Source organism: Orcinus orca, chromosome 19 (genome assembly GCF_937001465.1).
Source record: "Orcinus orca chromosome 19, mOrcOrc1.1, whole genome shotgun sequence".
NCBI classification, from domain to species: domain Eukaryota; kingdom Metazoa; phylum Chordata; class Mammalia; order Artiodactyla; family Delphinidae; genus Orcinus; species Orcinus orca.
The window spans coordinates 45,262,664-45,279,121 of record NC_064577.1 but is presented as its reverse complement, the minus strand read 5'-3'; the positions used below and the strand labels follow the sequence as shown (position 1 = coordinate 45,279,121).

Genomic DNA, 16,458 nt, shown 5'->3' with positions numbered 1-16,458 from the left:
ACTGAACATGTAATTTCAATTTTTGATAATTTGTTATGCAGCAGTGGAAAACGAAGACACCTCCCTTCCTCCGCTGGCCTGTGCCTTGACTGCTGTGCCTTGTTTGGAGCGCGTGCTCATTAAAAACTCATACAGTGGGGGACAGAGGTCAACTGCTGCTTACTTTTGGAAGTCATTTGTATTACATGATCTGACTGGATGAACTTTTCTGGCAAGTATGGGCAGTAACCAATAAATATGCACTTTGGTTATCAGACTGTCTACCAGCCAATTATGACCAGTTACTTATGTCATAGTAGTTTGCCATTTAACACAGCAGCCCTACTAATAGTGGCTTTAGTTTGTTCCTGACAGTGTGTGCAAACTCAGGGTTAAATTGAGTGTCTTCGGATTTGATTTTTGGTTTAGTTTCAGGTAGTCATTTTTCTGTCTTAATCCATTGCCACTTAATACCAATCTCAAGTCCAAGAAACAGATTCTTGTGTGTCTTGGAAACTGTAGATTGTATTGAAGGGCGTAATTGTTTCATCTCAGTCTGAGGCCTGCCTCCTTTATTATGTGATTGTAATATTTGTTTTTTCTGTAGTTTATAATTTTTTTTTTGAAAACTGTTAACCTAAAATTTTTATCTTCTAATCTGTGGAGTTCATTCTGGTAGATGGGACGTTGAACTCCATTAGGTAGAATTTGCTAGCACCTAGAAGACTTTAATTCTTTTCAGCTGCAACCAATCCTAAAGGGCCTACAGGTAAGGGTATGTTTTTGGTTGTTGTTAGTGGTGGAATTTGGGGACCTCCCATGTGATTTTCTGATAAGGTCATGGGCAGGACCCTTGCCAGGTAACCCTTATATTTGACTTCGTGTCCCATTTACTTCAACTGCCCCTCCCTTTCCTAGTTGATGCCTTGTTGGATTATCTGCTCTGAGCCCAGTGTCTGGAGTTGGGCCCCATTGATAATTTGTGCTGTAGTCAGAGCAAGGGTTGAGAAGACTTCCCTCATTTTGAAAGATGCTTCTGGCCCTCAGCATAGGACTTGCTGTGTTTGGTGAGTTTTACGTGTTAAGTGTATGTAAGGTCGGCTTTGATTTGAGTGCTTCGTGTTGATCCTTAAAACTGAGGCTTTTTTTTTAGTGATCTCCTGATAATAGAAGAAACTGGGGGCAGTTTTCTTAAGAGATTTAGTGTTGTGTGTGGTTGGTTTACTTGGATGAGGAAAGGAAAGATTATGTGTTGGGAATAATCTCATAGTGGGTGTTCCTAAATTATGTTTAACCACTTTTCTTATAAAATTAGAGGGAGCTTCTGCTGAAAACATACGGCATTAGATATACCTCATTTCCCTGGTTCTAAAATTTTTTAAAAATTTATTTTTCCACACTTCAGTGTAAGACCAAAGTTGTTGCTCCCTCCCCACCATGTGATGGCATACTACAACTGAAGATGTAAGAAATACTTAAAATAACGAATTATAGAAAAGTAAAATGAGAACTTTTATATATGTTTACTTTGTTTTTAGAAATCATGTGCTCCTCCTGGAGTTGCCTGATGTTTATATGGTCCTTTGCAAATACTTCCTGGTAAACTAAGATGATATTTTCAACGTGGATGACATTCATTAATTTAATTAACAGTTACTTATTGAGTATCTACTCCATGCTAGACATTATACCAGTTATTTAATTAAAAAACACTTTAAAAATACCCAGGAGTTACTTCTGTGTGCTCTGTTAACGCTTATCAACTCTGAGATCATGTACTATTCCATTTAACTTGGGAATAAACAGCTGAATTAATAGGGAGCCTCTGGCAGTGAAGAAGATAAGGAACTAAATGGATTTTTCAGTGTACCGATATCCGTCTCTGGGTGAAAGTGGCCAGGTTATATGCGGAGGAATTTAGCCATACATGCTATTAAATCCACATCCTGATCTAAGATAGAACTTGATCTCCTTGGAATTAATAGAATCTGCAGTACAAGTTGCTCACTCTCACCTACTCTTTGTGCTTCCTTGTACTCAAAGCTGTGGGAGAATTGAGCATTCAGTCATGTGGATGGGGAGTATATACTGGTACAACATTTTGTTGAGCACTTTGGCATTATCTATCAAAATAAACAGTGCTTAGACTTGGGCTTGCTGCATTTATGTTCAGATACACCTATCTGCTACATTGTTTGCAGTAGCAAAAACCCAGAAACCACACAGCAGGGTACAGTGGAATTCCTTGCAGCCTTTAGAAAGATCAAGGTATGTGCGTGCCTCCAAGGAGTATGAGTGTGTGTGTGTGTGTGTGTGTGTGTGTGTGTGTGTGTGTCTGTGCTGGTACATGCCTTTTTTTGGTTTTGTGTGTTTTTTTGCTTGTTTCTGAGGCTACAAAAGAAAACAGTGGTTGTCTTTAGGCTTAGGAAAGAGGGACTTGGGTGTCTGGAAGGTAACTTTTACTTTTCAATTATAGCTTCCTATAACTTTTGAATTATTTATACTGAGTACATATTGCTTTTATTTTTTAAAAAGCATATGTGTAGAGAGGCAGATGTCATTTTAACAGTTTTTCCAAAGGGTCATAGAACTTTAGTTCTAGAAGGGAGCTTAGAGAGCCTTGGACAGTTGCCCTCGATTTAAATATAAGAAAACTTAGATTTAGCAAAGTATCTACAAAGCCTACACTAGAATTCAGGTCCCAAGGACAGCAAGAGCTTATAAATACATTGACTTGTTCCGTTCTAACAGTTTATTTAACTGATGTCCGTTTCTCATTGTGAAGAATTGATTTTGAAAGACCCAATAAAATGTTGACCTTTGTGAGACAGATCTTCGTGTAACTACCTCTGGCAATAAAAGGTAAAGTGGTAGTGTTAACTCTTACCTACATTTGGTAACTTTTCCTTAAAAGTGAGTTTATTTATGAGTTCTGTAAGTTTTTAATATTTGAAATGAATTTGTGTCTAGAGTCCAAAGCTTCCCTTTTTTATTTGAATACTAGCTGACTATCTAGATTTTTTTTTTTTTTTTTTTTTTTTTTTTTTGCGGTACGCGGGCCTCTCACTGTTGTGGCCTCTCCCGTTGCGGAGCACAGGCTCCGGACGCGCAGGCTCAGCGGCCATGGCTCACGGGCCCAGCCACTCCGCGGCATGTGGGATCTTCCCGGACCGGAGCACGAACCCGTGTCCCCTGCATCGGCAGGCGGACTCTCAACCACTGCGCCACCAGGGAAGCCCTATCTAGATTTTTAAAACTGATTTTACTGAGCTTTTGTTCCATCTAGTTTCCAGGGATGAATAGATGGAGAAATAATTTTTGTGTCTTCTAAATGGCTTCCTATTTAAAGACCAAGTATACTGAAAAGGATGGTAGGGAAATTGTTTAAAGGAGGAAAATTTATATATTGAGGAGGAACCCTCAGTTCTTGAAAATATGAGTTCTTCTTTTAACTATAAGTTGAGTCTTTTCCTGGCTCTTCAAGGCCAGAAACATTTTCTTTTAATTCAAACCAAGCAAAGAAATTGGTAGTAGTGAGGCTGGTGATTTAACATGGGACTGGACATCCAAACTGTATTCAGTGAATATTTTTTATGGTTGATTGACTTTAGGGCTTAAGCAATGGAAACACATTTATTAATGCTCAGAGTAGTTGTTGGACTTAGGATAAAAATCTGTTTTTTGCTGTGACTCTACTAGTTGTATAGGTGGGAGAAACTTAGTCTTCCAAAATTTAAATAATCCATAAGCTCTCCCAAAAAGGGACCTCTATTTGATAATAATTTGATTCAGCTAATAAGATGACTCGTTGCTTTGAAGGAAAGGGTTTTCAGGAAATAGAGTAAAAGAGCCTTTTTACAGCTTGAGGATCAGAGTCAAATATGTGCAGCTTTAATCAGTTAAGGTTTGGTTGAATTGAAAGGAAGAAGAGGTTACAGAGGGCCAAGAACAAATAGAGTTGCAAATTTATATTTGTAACCTCACATCCTTGGGGAGGAATCCAGTTTCTATAGCCACTTTAATTCTGTTGCGAATGTAGACTGAGCAGTAGAATTGGGTATCCTGACAGTTGACTTAATTTGAACAGTCGCATTAGGTAAGACTGGAAAACAATCTGTAAAACATTTTACTGGATGTCCATTAAATCCTTTTGTATCTCTAGAATATTTTGCTAATTCCTTTATTCACCAGATGTTATGAAGCACCTTCTGTGTGCCAGGCACAATACAGGATTATCTGGGTACAAGTCCCTTGCCCTCAAAGCGTATTCAGGCTCATAGCCGAGAACTCCCTTCACTTTACTCAGATCACTTCAGCCTTTTACTCCTGAAGAATTAAGCAGCATTAGCAAGTTTTCTTGGTTTTTTACTATCACCCAAAAGGCATTTGTTGCAATTTTTGTTATTATTTATATCTCCATCTCCAAAAATGCTTTTACGTCTACCTTTTATTTTTCTACTTGTAAGCCAGTTTCCCATCTCAGAAAACAGATCTCAGCTCCCAGTCCCATTATGATCAGTTGTTTCCCTTAACTGATAGAAAATAAACTGTGTACTACAGAGTAAGGCCTAGTGGTCAGCAAAACTAGTGATTTCTTTAAGGCAAGACAGAGTCTACAGGCTTGATATTATAATTTTTAAAAAGAGAAGCCTAAGTGGATACAATAAGAAAAGTTTCAAAGATCAAGGATGGCTTTGTTAAAAATTTTTACACCCAAAAGAAGAAAGAAAGTTTAATCAAGTGTCTGTTGGACCCAAACAAGAAAAAGACCAGGGGCTGCTTCTGACCTTGAACTGGGCATTATCTCAGCAGAGCCCCCACTGTCTAGGTTCTGGTTTTCAGACTTGCAGGACCAGAATGTCAGTATTATAAGTGCACTCAGAAGATGATCAGGCTCTATAAACTGTAGACAGTGTAGAGGGTTAATTCACACAAAACAAATCCATGGAAGAGTAGGGATGGGGCTGCTACTTTTGGCTGTGGTCACAGAAGGCCTTTTTTAATTTCTAATTAAAACAAAACAAAACAAAACATTTATTTATTTATTTTGGCTGTGCCGGGTCTTAGTTGCGGCGTGAGTGATCTTCACTGCGGCATGAGGACTTCTTAGTTGCGGCATGCATGAGGGATCTAGTTCCCCGACCAGGGATCGAACCTGGGCCCTCTGCATTGGGAGTCTTATCCACTAGACCACCAGGGAAGTCCCCAGAAGGCCTTTTTTAAAAGAGATGAGTGTTGAGCTAAACATAAATAACAAGAAGCAAGTAATGTGAATAACTAGGAGAAGGGTCTTCCAGGCTGAGGGAAGATAGCACTAAGACCCTGAGGTGGAAACAGGCTTGGCTTATTTATAGAAAGAAGGCCAGTCAGTGTGTTTGGAGTGAGGGATAGGTGATAAATTTGGCATAATGTACCAGTTTTTATAAGACCCTATAGGGTCAGGTAAAGAGACTGAATTTTGTTCTAAGTGTGGTTAAATGGAAGAGGGACATGATATGATTTACCTTTTTAAAGTTCATTGTGGCTACTGTGTGGCAAATAGATTGTGCTACAGAGGAAGCTGGAAGATCAGTTAGACACCAGTTACCGCTGGTTCAGATGAGAGAAAACTGCACAGAAATGGGTAAAATTTGACATGGATAAATGTGGACTGTATTAGGAAGCCGGACAGCTGACAGGACTTGCTGATAGTTGCGATATGAGAAGATAGGGGTTTTGGCTTGAGCAACTGGGTAGAAGATAGTGCCATTTAGTATTTTCGTCATGTTAGACTTTTCAGATGAATATAATTAAGGAATGATAGAAATTGTGCTTTTTAATTCTGTAAGCTTGTGGCAAAGGAGAGAGAGATCTCCTGGGGAAAAGACACTGGTTTTTTGTAAACTCAGACTAGAAAATACTCTGGCATGTTAGAAAAGTAGACATTTTATTTTTAAAAATTAATGATTAGGTGCTAAAATATGGAAAGTCCTTAAAAAAATGTGAGGACATATGATTTGTTCCCAGGGTCTAGTCTTGAAAGTAGGCATGAGCCTATCAACAGTTTGCCCAGGTGTCATTAATAATTGTGCTCAGAATTTGTTAGAACAAAAGAACATAGTTTTCAACAGAGTTGCCACTTGAAAACGAAATCAGAATCGAAAGTTAGGGTATATATATATATATATATACACGCACACGTGTATATATATATATATATATATATATATATATATATATATATATATATATATATATATGTATCTTCTATCGGGTATTTTTCCAGTTCCTCCGTGTTGAATAATACCTCATCTAAGAATCACCTAGCCACAGGAATTAAAGTATTGGATTAGAAGTTGAAAGACTTCAGTCTTAACTCAGCCCCCTTAATAGCCATGTAACCATGGTAGATTGTAACCTCTGAGCTTCTGTTTCCTTATTTGTAAAATACTTGCCCTGCACGCCTCACAGAGCTGTTAATAAATCCCAAATAAGATCATGAATGTCAAAGTACTTGGAAGATGGTGAAGCGTTGAATACTGCTTGTGAGGGAATGGTTATATAGCTTAAACCATTTATCACGAAACGACCTTAGAAGTCCCTTTAAAGAAGATAAGGAAGCGCTGGCTTTGGCAGCACGTCTGCTAAAATTTGAATGATACAGAGAAAATTAGCATGGCCAAAAAATTAAAAAATAAAAAGACAAGGAAGATGGGGGTGGGAGTGCTCCGGTTGTATCTCTACTGTGAATCTTGAGATTATGGTTTCCATTAGGCTGTAGTACTCAACTGTACAGACCTATTCTCAGTGGCCTTATAATTCTTAACCAAAGGGACTTGTGAAACAGAGGACCCTAGATAAATTTAAATGTTATGAGGATGATAAAATGTAAGTTTGGTTTTGCTGTCTTATTTGGTAGTTAGAACTTTATTCCTATCCGTAATGAAAATGAAAGGCAGCAAAATATTAGTATTTTTTACTTTTAAGTTATTTTCCCTTTATTTGCTCTTGGGCTATGGAGAGGCATTTTGTTCGATTTACTTGGAGTATCTTTTCCTTAAGAAGGGAAAAGTATAAACATGCCAGAGGCTTGCTAGCAGTTGAAAACAGCTGTTGGTCAGCCAGAGAAAAGAAGGAAAAAAACAGGTTGGGGAATGGAAAAAGTGAAGCAAGAGGGAGGAAAAACAGATTTGAAAGGGGGGAAAAGCATTAAAATCATTTCCAAAAGTCTCAAGTTTTCTTTTTAAAAATCTGTCTTTGAGTTTAGGTACTATACTTTGAGGTGGTTGAAGGAGAGGTTGGTCTTAGAGGAGAGTGAGTAAAATTAGGGAAAGTGGGAGGACAGGTGTTCAGGTTAGAGGTAGATGATGGAGAGGAAGGAGAAGGTGTTCTGTGGAAATATGGTTCCTTGTGAGGATTGACAGTCTCTGAGGATATACTGGGTTAGGATGAGTGTTATCCTTATTTAAAATGTACTTTCTTACTGAAGTATATAACGTCAGTCTCTTTACTCCCTCTGCTTAAGTAACCCCGGTGCTGTGTTCCCATCAACTGGGGAAAATATTTCACCAAGAGCTAAATTTTTTATTATTGAGAAGATCTGGACTGAATTCATTGGCTTTTTTGGTTTGATTCAGACTACTCTGATGTCAACTTTTTAAAGCTTTTCTAATCTACTTTTCCCTCTAAATTCATTGTTTTTGGGGACTTCCCTGGTGGCCCAGTGGTTGAGAGTCTGCTTTCCAGTGCAGGGGACCAGGGGTTCGATCCCTGGTCGGGGAACTAAGGTCCCACATGCCCAGGGGCAACTAAGCCGTGCGTACGCTCTGGAGCCTGTGTGCCGCAACTAGAGAGAAGCCCGTGTGCCACAACAAAAGATCCCGCACCACAACGAAGATCCCGCATGCTGCAACTAAGACCCAACGCAGCCAAATAAATAAATAAATATTTTTTAAAAAAAGAAAAAGAAAGCCGAACAAAAAGTAGAGAGACTGTGAGACCTTCAGCTGAAGTCCTCTTCGTTCACTTTCTCAGTCCTTTTTCCCACCTCACTCCCCAGAGACAATCTATGACCATAAATTTAGTGTGCATCCTGTGCAGAGTGTGTGTGTGAATGTATAAATAAATTCTATTGCAGTCATTTTTTCATTTATTCTTGTTTTTCAAGATCTGTCCATCTGGATACATGTAGATCTAGGTCCCTCATTTCTGCTGTTTAATTTTTTAATTTCTCTGTATGTATATTTCACAGTTTTCCCAAACCCCTTCGATGGATATTTAAATTATTTCCTTTTTTTTTTTTTGCCATTACAGACAGAACTTCAGTGAACAACTACCTCATGTGGTGTTTTCCTCCTCCTCCTTCTTCCTTGTTATTGCTTGGGTGGCTTGATTTTTGTCCTAAATATCTTATTTGAATTCTCCCATTTGGTTTACCACTTTGGTATTCACAATCATCATTTGAAGGAAAGGGAGGGATGAGGAAAACCTTCTCTAACTTGAAATGCCAGTTTTCTTTTACTAAGGCCAGAGGCTCTGAAATGTTCTTTTCCTGTGGATTCTTTTTTTTTTTTTTTTTGCGGTACGCGGACCTCTCACTGTTGTGGCCTCTCCCGTTGCGGAGCACAGGCTCCGGACGCGCAGGCTCAGCGGCCATGGCTCACGGGCCCAGCCGTTCCACAGCATGTGGGATCTTCCTGGACTGGGGCACGAACCCGTGTCCCCTGCATCGGCAGGCGGACTCTCAACCACTGCGCCACCAGGGAAGCCCATCCTGTGGATTCTTTATGGACTCTGATAAATTTGGCAACCTTTGCATTTAACATTTTATATTTTTATTGTCTCATATCCAATAGCTGATTTTCATAAACATCAGTAACTACTCACGTTTTCCCTTTCTCCGTTATATGTTTTCTTTCATTACTTTTTAACTCCTAGAATACTTCCCACTCATTAAATGTAGGACTAGTATTTAGTTGGTTGATCGCCAACCTAGTTCATTCAATTCTTGTCTTACAAATTCATCATGAACCACATGTAGCTGATACTTCTGAAGGAGTTTCTTGGAGCATTCTTAGCCAAATTAGACATTTTAAAAATGTAAGCCTTTGGGCTTCCCTGGTGGCGCAGTGGTTGAGAGTCCGCCTGCCGATGCAGGGGATGCAGGTTCGTGCCCCGGTCCGGGAAGATCCCACATGCTGTGGAGCGGCTGGGCCCCGTGAGCCATGGCCTCTGAGCCTGCGCGTCCGGAGCCTGTGCTCCGCAACGGGAGGCCACAACAGTGAGAGGCCCGCATACCTCAAAAAAAAAAAAAAAAAGTAAGCCTTTACCTTAGATTAGAATTATTACAGATAAATTTTGTTCAGGGACCATATGTTTCAATGACCAATGGTTTTTTTTTTTTTTTTGGCTGTGTTGGGTCTTCGTTGCTGAACGTGGGCTTTCTCTAGTTGTGATGAGCAGGGGCTACTCTTCATTGCGGTGCGTGGGCTTCTCACTGTGGTGGCTTCTCTTGTTGTGGAGCACGGGCTTTAGGCTCGCGGGCTTCAGTAGTTGTGGCTCATGGGCTCTAGAGTGCAGCCTCAGTAGTTTGCGCATGGGCTTAGTTGCAGCACCACATGTGGGATCTTCCGGACCAGGGCTCGAACCCGTGTCCCCTGCTTTGACAGGTGGATTCTTAACCACTGCGCCACCAGGGAAGTCCCAGTTTTCATTTATATTTTTTTTTCTGGAGTCTTTAATCCACTATACTTTAGTCATTATTGTGAGGTTGGGTGTATTTTTTAAATTTATTTATTTACTTATTTATTGGCTGCGTTGGGTCTTCATTGCTGTGTGCGGGCTTTCTCTAGTTGCGGCGAGCAGGGGCTACTCTTCGTTGCAGTGCACGGACTTCTCATCGCGGTGGCTTTTCTTGTTGTGGAGGACGGGCTTCAGTAGTTGTGGCATGCAGACTCAGTAGTTGTGGCTCTTGGGCTCTAGAGCACGGGCTCAGTAGTTGTGGTACACGGGCTTAGTTGTTCCACAGCATGTGGGATCTTCCCGGGCCAGGTATCGAACCCATGTTCCCTGCACAGGCAGGCGGATTCTTAACCACTGAGCCACCAGGGAAGTCCCAGGGTGTATTTTTAATTTTTATGTTCTAGGGTTTTTTTTTTTCCCCACTTTAAAGGTGGATCCTGTTCAGAGCTTTGAGCACTTGGAATGTTAAAGTGTTACAAATGAAAACCGTTACTCTTCTCTAATAATACATTCCGCCAGCTGAAGTGTTTGAGTAGGACTTCCTTTCTTGAATATATCAACTATCTTTAAGAATTTATGTGCTAAGTATTTTTAAAAGTAATTGATAAGACCTTAAAATGGAAATCTTAGTAATAAATATAACTGTAGAATATCAGGTGCCTGTGTATTTTCTTTCAGATTTGTTTATGTCCTAGGATATGGTTCATGTCACAAGTTATTGTGGTTGGAAAGTAACCTTCGGATCTAGGCTTATTCTGCCTTTATTTTAGGTGAAGTATTCCACCAAAAGTATAAGCTCTATCTGTATACTCAGAAGTATGTGTAATCACTCAGTAGGCAGTGAATTGTTCAGTGACTTTTCTTCCTTATGTTGTAATCAATAAGTTTGAATGGAGTTCTTTACCTGCTCTTTATCCTGTCAATCCCATGTTTTATGCTGCAGAGAAATGTTCCTATTTTAAATCTTTCTTTAGAATAAAAGTATGTTCTTATGTGGAATACTAACACCATGGGGTTTTGTTTCCCCTTCCACTCTGGAAACTCTGCTATAAAAAGTTTTAGTTCCTAAGTCAAAAATAATTTTTTCTTTTAACTGTAGTCACCGTCTTGGGATATTTCATCTGGATACATAACAGAAGACTTTACTGTTTCTGTGGGCATCAAAATATAATATAAAGAACCTTCTTCTTGAAATTATATTTTGTTTGCATAATTCTTTATTTAACACACCTTTTTTCCTGACTTTAAAGAAAATATGCTCATTAAAAAAAAAACTTTAATGAAAAGTATAAATAAAGGAAGCAATCACTCAGTCTTCATTGCTACATCTTGTTGAGTATTCCCTTAGTGGTTACGGCAGCGCACACCCGCACCAGCAGTACAGGAGAGCTCTTGTCTTTTGTCTCTCTGGGCTCTCCCAGCATTGCCGTCATTAAAACATGCACTGCACATTTGCTTTAGGGGAAAATACAGTTTAGTTTGTATCAACTTTTTATAAGTCTTACCTGTGACTCAGTACTAATAAGAGCATAAATCTGAAACTTGTTAGTAAAACAAACTTTGTTAATAAATTTGACTTACAGAGAAGGGAAGCCTTCTTTTTTTCAAATGTATAAAGTTATTGTCTAATCTTTCAAGGATAGAAATCCAAAAGAAGAGGAGATTAATTCAGTCATTTATTAAATAAGTATTTGTTTCTGATCTTCCACTTGCCAGACACTGTCTGGGTACAGCAACAAAACAGACAAGAGTCTGCCTTCTTACATCTCAGGTAAAGTGTGGTAAATGACTTTGTGTGCTATAGAAAAAAATGAAGCAATGCAGGAGAAATTGGATTATGGCTTGGGGGGAGGGGATGACATGCTTAAGAGTGTCAGGGAAGGCCTCACAGAGATGGTGGTTATTAGGGAAAGCCCCAACAATGGGTAGGGAGTGTGCCAAGAGAATATCTAGGGGAAGAGTTATCCAGGTAGAAAAAAGGGCAAATGCAAAGCCCTAAGGCAGGAATGAGCCTATTCTGTCTGAGGAACAGCGGCAGAGAAGGCCAGTGTGGCTGGAACACAGTGAACTCGGGAGAAAATAATTGGAGATGAGGCCAGAGAGGTGATGAGGTCCAGATTGTGCAGGGCCTTTTCAGTTATTGTAAGGACTTTGGATTTTACTCAGAGTTGAGATGGAAATCATTGGAGGTTCCATCAGAGGACATGATTAAACTAAAAAGGTAATACCAAAAAATACTTGTGTCCTGGCTTTGCTTTTTCAAAAGCTTTTGTTTGTATCTTATAATAATTTGGATATTAACTAATGGCTCCTGGTGAGTAGTCATACATAGATTTAAACATTTGTGTCAGTACCGAAAATTTCGCAGGAACACAGATCTTAGGTATTGCATTTAAATTCAGAGAAAGACTGTATAATAGGAAAGCCTGTCTATAGATATTCATTCCTGGGTGGCCCTGCATTTATTACTGAGTTCTCATCCTGAACTGTCTTTGAAAAAAAAACATCAAGGGTATATTCTGTGCAATATACTATATACTATATATATATATATATATATATATATATATATATATATATATACTATATACTATATATACTATACAATATACTCTATATATATATATACCCTTAGACATTGGAGGAGATATATACACACATGCACATATACTCTATTGGGTAATTTTATTGCATATTTTAATGCATTTTAAATTATGATTTTATTTTAATGCATTTTTATTTTGAAATATAACCCATAGAAAAATACACAAAACATAACTGTATAGTTTAAAGTTTAATTATAAAAAGCAAGTACTGGCTTCCCTGGTGGCGCAGTGGTTGAGGGTCCGCCTGCTGATGCAGGGGACACGGGTTCGTGACCCGGTCCGGGAAGATCCCACATGCCGCGGAGCGGCTGGGCCCGTGAGCCACGGCCGCTGAACCTGCGTGTCCGGAGCCTGTGCTCCGCAATGGGAGAGGCCACAGCAGTGAGAGGCCCGCGTACCGCAAAAAAAAAAAAAAAGCAAGTACTTATATAACCACCAGTTAGACTTAGAAATATACGGTTGCCAGCACCCAGAAGAAGCTTGCTGTGTTGTGTGTTACTTGTAGAGCGTACCCCATAGCCAGGTGTCACTCATCTGACATTTGTGATAGTTTCCTTTCCTTCGTGATTTTACTACCTGGGATTCATTGCAAACCAATAGAACTTAGTTTTGTCTGTTTTTGAACTTTATATACATTAAATGGAATAATACTATATGTGTTCTTTTATGTCTTCTTTCAGAATCTAACTATATGTTTGTAAAGTTCATCCATGTTGTTACGTAGAACCGTAATTTCATTGCCATGTAGAACCCTGTCATGAATATACCCCAATTTGTGTATCCATTCTACTGTTGATGTTTTGCCTGTTAGGAACACTGCTGCTGTGCATGTTCTTATTTATGTGCACTGATGGACATGTGCAGGACTTTCTCTGGGCCGTATTTGGGGGTAGAATTGTTTCGTTTTTAACAAACTGAACAATGGATCTTTAATTTTTTTTTAACATTTTTAAACATTTTATTTATTTATTTTTGGCTGCATTGGGTCTTCATTCTTGCGCTCAGGCTTTCTCTAGTTGCGGCGAGTGGGCTTCTCATTTTGGTGGCTTCTCTTGTTGCGCAGCACAGGCCCTAGGGCGTGCGGGCTCAGTAGTTGTGGCGCACGGGCTTAGTTACTCCTCAGCATGTGGGATCTTCCTGGACCAGGGATCGAACCCCTGTCCCCTGCATTGGCAGGGGGATACTTAATCACTGTACCACCAGGGAAGTCCCAATCTTTAGTTTTATTAGATAAGAAAAAACTGTTTTTCAACGTGGTTGTACTCATATGTCTTCCTACCAGCAGTGTGAAAGTGCTCCTGTTCCTCCCAGTCCTTATCGGTATTGTCAGACTCTAAATTTTGCCAATCCACTAGGCCTACAAGTGTTCATTCAAGCAAATTAACTGAGGAACCGAAACCTTAAACACAGTTGGTGTGCAGTAAATAATCTGTTAAATGAATTCGGCCTGACTCTTGCTACTCTAAATCTTCTGATCGTGACTTGTCCTGTTTTAGAGTCAATAGTTTAGTACAGCTTTTGGTGAGGGCTCATTCCATTACTGATGGTAACTAAACTTGGTTAACCAAAGTAAGAGGAACTTATTTGTACCAGTGTACCAGTTAAAGATAGCATTTACATTTTCAGGAAAAGATTCTGTTTTTGTTTTTGAAATGAAAGCAGCAAAGAGGAGGTAGTAAATTTTTTTAATTTAATTTTTATTGTTAATTCTTTTATTTCCTTGGCTGCGCCTTGTGGCATGTGGGATCTTAGTTCCCCAGCCAGGGATCGAACCCCTGCCCCCAGCACTGGGAGCGTGGTGTCTTAACCACTAGCCACCAAGGAGGTCCCAAGATGCTGTTTTTTAAGAATCACCTACAGTGTATGCAGTACTTCATTTTCCCACAAAAAGGAAGATAGCACCAGAATTTCCTGCCTAGGTTATTTATACTCCTAGAACCCTTGCAACCACTCTTATCCCTGTTTCTGTTTTGTTTTTTTTTTGTTTTTTTTTTTTTTTTTTTGTGGTACGCGGGCCTCTCACTGTTGTGGCCTCTCCCATTGCAGAGCACAGGCTCCGGATGTGCAGGCTCAGCGGCCATGGCTCACGGGCCCAGCCGCTCTGCGGCATGTGGGATCTTCCCGGACCGGGGCACGAACCCGTGTCCCCTGCATCGGCAGGCGGACTCGAAACCACTGCGCCACCAGGGAAGCCCCTTGTTTCTGTTTTGAGTGACTTTGTAGGCTATGGTAGATTATTTAGGTGGGCGGGGGGGTGTTTAGCTAAGATGCCTCACCAGTCTTCAACAGCCACCTCAGTGTGGCAGCTGTTTATTAAAACCATAGGATACATGGCTTTGTTTAAACGTATCTTGCTTCAGTGTAATTGACCCAGAGCACTTTTTTTTTCTTTAACATCTTTATTGGAGTATAATTACTTTACAAGGTTGTGTTAATTTCTGCTGTATAACAAAGTGAATCAGCTGTATCTATACATATATCCCATATCCCCTCCCTCTTGAGCCTCCCTCCCACCCTCCCTATCCCACCCCTCTAGGTGGTCACAGAGCACGAAGCTGATCTCCCTGTGCTATGCAGCTGCTTCCCACTAGATATCTATTTTACATTTGGTAGTGTATATACGTCAGTGCTACTCTCTCACTTCATCCCAGCTTACCCTTCCCCCTCCCTGTGTCCTCAAGTCCATTCTCTACGTCCGTGTCTTGATTCCTGTCCTGCCCCTAGGTTCTTCAGAACCATTTTTTTTTTTTTTAAGATTCCGTATATATGTGTTAGCATATGGTATTTGTTTTTCTCATTCTGACTTCACTCTGTATGACAGACTCTAGGTCCATCCACCTCAGTACAAATAAATTTCATTTCTTTTTATGGCTGAGTAATATTCCATTGTATATATGTGCCACATCTTCTTTATCCACTCATCTGTTGATGGACATTTAGGTTGCTTCCATGTCCTGGCTATTGTAAATAGTGCTGCAGTGAACATTGTGGTGCATGACTCTTTTTGAATTATGGTTTTCTCAGGGTATATGCCAAGGAGTGGGATTGATGGGTCATATGGCAGTTCTATTTTTAGTTTTTTAAGGAACCTCCATACTGTTCTCCATAGTGGCTGTACCACCAACAGTGCAGGAGGGTTCCCTTTTCTCCACACCCTCTCCAGCATTTATTGTTTGCAGATTTTTTGATGATGGCCATTCTGACTGGTGTGAGGTGATACCTCACTGTAGTTTTCATTTGCATTTCTCTAACGATTAGTGATGTTGAGCATCCTTTCATGTGTTTGTTGGCAATCTGTATATCTTCTTTGGAGAAATGTCTGTTTAGGTCTTCTGCCCATTTTTGGATTGGGTTGTTATTTTGATATTAAGCTGCATGAGCTGCTTATATATTTTGGAGATTAATCCTTTGTCAGTTGCTTCGTTTGCAAATATTTTCTCCCATTCCGAGGGTTGTCTTTTCGTCTTGTTTATGGTTTCCTTAGCTGTGCAAAAGCTTTTAAGTTTCATTAGGTCCTTTTTGTTTATTTTTGTTTTTATTTCCATTTCTCTAGGAGGTGGGTCAAAAAGGATCTTGCTGTGATTTATGTCATAGAGTGTTCTGCCTATGTTTTCCTCTAAGAGTTTTATAGTGTCTGGCCTTACATTTAGGTCTTTAATCCATTTTGAGTTTATTTGTGTATATGGTGTTAGGAAGTGTTCTAATTTCATTCTTTTACATGTAGCTGTCCAGTTTTCCCAGCACCACTTATTGAAGAGGATGTCTTTTCTCCATTGTACATTCTTGCCTCCTTTATCAAAGACAAGGTGACCATATGTGTGTGGGTTTATCTCTGGGCTTTCTATCCTGTTCCACTGATCTATATATTTCTGTTTTTGTGCCAGTACCATATTGTCTTGATTACTGTAGCTTTGTAGTATAGTCTGAAGTCCAGGAGCCTGATTCCTCCAGCTCCGTTTTTCTTTCTCAGGATTGCTCTGGCTATTCGGGGTCTTTTGTGTTTCCATACAAATTGTGAAATTTTTTTGTTCTAGTTCTGTGAAAAATGCCATTGGTAGTTTGATAGGGATTGAATTAAATCTGTAGGTTGCTTTAGGTAGTAGTATAGTCATTTTCACAATGTTGATTCTTCCAATACAAGAACATGGAATAT

The 16,458-nt window shown here is 39.7% G+C and overlaps 1 protein-coding gene across 4 annotated transcripts in view; it reads left to right on the top strand.

Annotated features, from left to right (window-relative positions):
- SPOP (speckle type BTB/POZ protein) overlaps nucleotides 1-16,458 on the top strand; it is a 67,982-nt gene that overhangs the window by 19,308 nt on the left and 32,216 nt on the right. The window contains exon 2 of one of the 4 annotated variants that reach the window (XM_033410702.2): nucleotides 42-211. The exons of 2 other annotated variants lie outside the window; for them this stretch is intronic. The gene's annotated coding sequence lies outside the window, so the exon portion shown is untranslated. Of the gene's footprint in view, nucleotides 1-41; nucleotides 216-16,458 lie in introns of all 4 variants that reach the window. One more of the 4 variants, XM_033410703.2, reaches the window with a different exon arrangement.